We start from the raw sequence: 2925 nt of genomic DNA on the forward strand, positions 1-2925 counted from the left end.
AACAGTGAAGTACACATGGGCATTCATGTGGTTAGAACACCAAGGTCCAGTTCCCCAATATCTGATTAATGCTCACATCCAAAAATGGTTACTCCAAGGACCGACTGGGAACACTACTGAACAGTGAGTGTTATTAGGAGTCAATAAACTTCTTCAGAACGAGGGACTGATTTTTAAGAAGTTTATTATTATTATTATTTATTGAATTTATATCCCGCCCTTCTCCTTGACTTCCAAAGTCAATCCCTTGTTCATGTACAGTAGTTGGAACAAAGAGGTCATACGAAATGATCCTGAGTACAGTTTCACCTGTCATCCATAAACACGTCTACACAGAGCTTGGCAAATGAGTAAGCAATTGTACCTTAATTAAAGTGAAGGCATGAGGGAAAAGATAAAAAGGAAAGAGGTATAATTACTTAACACCATCTCCCCTCCCTCACTACCTTTCTCTCCTTGCAAACCACCTCTATTTTTACAAGCTCCATACTCTGCTATATATTTACACAATGAAAGTTCTCATCTTTTTCTTTCCATAGTCTTGTCTAATCCAAAAATGACTCTAACTCCGTGCCGTCTCATGAACAATTTGCTTTTTCTTCATTTACTTCTTTTGCAATTTCATTCCCATTTATTTGCACTAACTAACTGAATCACTTTAATTCACTTTTGTATTCATTTCACAACACCAAGTCTTGACCTTATCCCTTGTTGCTCTACCATACAACTAGTTTATGCAGCCCTTTTCACTGTGTTTAGCTTCCTGGGGTGTCCCTGCCAGGCTTCCCAGTTTTCAGTTCCATATAACAAAGTAGACAAAAGCACACTCTTATTACAGTCATTTTTCTCTTACTTCATGACATATAGGCGAGCACAAACTTTTATCCAACTTTCTACCAGCATTTGAATATGTTCACATTTTAAAGTGTTATCCCATTTTTAGTACACGTTTTTCCAGGTTTTGTGGCCAGCTCCACCTCTGATAAGGAGACCAACAATGAGCATTCCAGAAAACCTGGATGAACTGCTGCCTGATTTGCTGAAGGAAGATGAAATTAGTGCTTGTGGTGCTGGTGCTGCTATTGCTATCTGAAGATGAGGAGTTTGAGCAAGGGTGCACCACTCGGACAGTAGAGCAGAGCAGAGCAAGAACATTCTGCAAGACTCTTTGCAAAAAAGGAACCTCATTCCTCCAAATAAGCAACACTGGGGCTGTTTCTATTTAAGAAGAGCATAGAGTTCAAGCCTCTCCATTGGCAACAACCGACTGCTTACCAGACCCCGTGTGTCTTTCCTTCTGATCTGAAACCTTGTGACTTTGACTCTGGCCTGATGTAAGCCCCCCCTCCCCGCCCCAAGTAAATCAGACAGGAAAAATGGTGAGCTTATTTCACTTTATTGTAAGGCTGAGTTAAGAGAATCTTGCAAGTCTAAAAGTATGAATCTCCCACTGTCTCATTTTAACCACCTTATAACCACCTCTTCTAAATTTCTTTTTCTTAGTTATGGGCTTCCCCTGGCATTTATCTGATCCTTAGCTAGATAGCAATTTTTTCTCTCATTTTCCAAGATCATTCTGACGTACCATTACATCACTCTCACTTCCCTTCTCCCAAATTCCCATGGGAAACAAGTTGAGGGCTATGAGAGGGAAAATTTATTATTTTTATTTGTTTGTTTCTTTAATTTCTATAGCAGTCCATCTCAGCTGATTAACTCTAGACTGCAAACTCTTCTAAAATGTATGTGTTTTGTTCCACTCCCCCCCCCAATTCTCAAGATCACTAGTAGGGGCCCTATATTATCTCCTCCCATTTACGTGACAGCTGCCCCTCCCTTGGGAATCTGTGGTTTATACTCACATCTTGGTGCCTGATGTGGAAGGAGCAGATGCGTTTCCCCTTACTTCGGCTCTTGCTCTTCCCGAGGCTTCCTCCACCCCGTAGATGAACTCTTCCTGCTCATCTTGATTATCACCTAACTCCTGCAAGGCCAGTAGTAGCCAAGGAAAGATGTGTTCATTCAAATATTGATCCTGAAAACCTTATACCAATTATAGAACATGCACATCTATTCCTGACCCCCAAAGCATTACATGTCCCAAATTCATTGAGAAGATCTGCAAGGCTGTTCTTACAGATTCATTCCCTCTGTTTTTATGTCTGTTATGTATTTGTCTTACCTTTTTCCATTTCTTCATGTGATGTTATTCAGTTTTTAAGTTCTTATATGTTTGTTTTTTGTATTTAAGAAACATCTTTATTTCGGTTAGAAATAAAAAAAATGGGAGTGCAGTGGATCTGCAAGTTGAAGATGACCTGCTCCCCCCATTATAATGATGTCAGGTGAGAAGGAAGGAAGGAAGGAAGGAAGGGGTTCCTTCCTTCCTTCCTTCCTTCCTTCCTTCCTTCCTTCCTTCCTTCCTTCCTTCCTTCCTTCCTTCCTTCCTTCCTTCCTTCCTTCCTTCCTTCCTTCCTTCCTTCCTCATCTAACTAAATGCCTTCCATGAAAATGGAGCAATCCTCCAACCAAAGTTCATACTGTCCTTTATGCTAATCCCAAAAGTAAGATGTGATTGGGAATAATGCATCTCTGGTCATCCATTCCAGGCAACAGTTTTTTTAAAGTCAATCTAACATATGGGAAGGGGACTTTCCACCATCTAGTCTATTTAATATCATCATTCATTGGTGTGGAGGGAGATCATGTTGTGGATATACACATCTCCGTGTTTGGTTGGAAAAGGTACCTAAATTTTGATTAGAGGCAACCTAAAACAAAGTGAGCAATTCCGAATGAACATGCAATAAAATAGATCCTAGTGTTGAACACAAGGGTCTGGTGCTTGCTCAATCAAGCCACTTTTTATATGCACTATTGCAGGGGTCCCCAACCACAGAGAACCAAGCCGCGCAAGCAATGGGC

General features: G+C 40.6%; 1 protein-coding gene across 1 annotated transcript in view; it reads right to left on the reverse strand.

The window, feature by feature from the left end:
• Nucleotides 1-2925, reverse strand: part of LOC114923720 (boophilin-G2-like) — a gene marked incomplete at its 3' end in the record, with an annotated part of 14028 nt that overhangs the window by 7385 nt on the left and 3718 nt on the right. The window lies entirely within an intron of this gene.

This window comes from Protobothrops mucrosquamatus, unplaced genomic scaffold (genome assembly GCF_001527695.2).
Source record: "Protobothrops mucrosquamatus isolate PMUCROS unplaced genomic scaffold, P.Mucros_1.0 scaffold8911, whole genome shotgun sequence".
NCBI lineage: Eukaryota > Metazoa > Chordata > Lepidosauria > Squamata > Viperidae > Protobothrops > Protobothrops mucrosquamatus.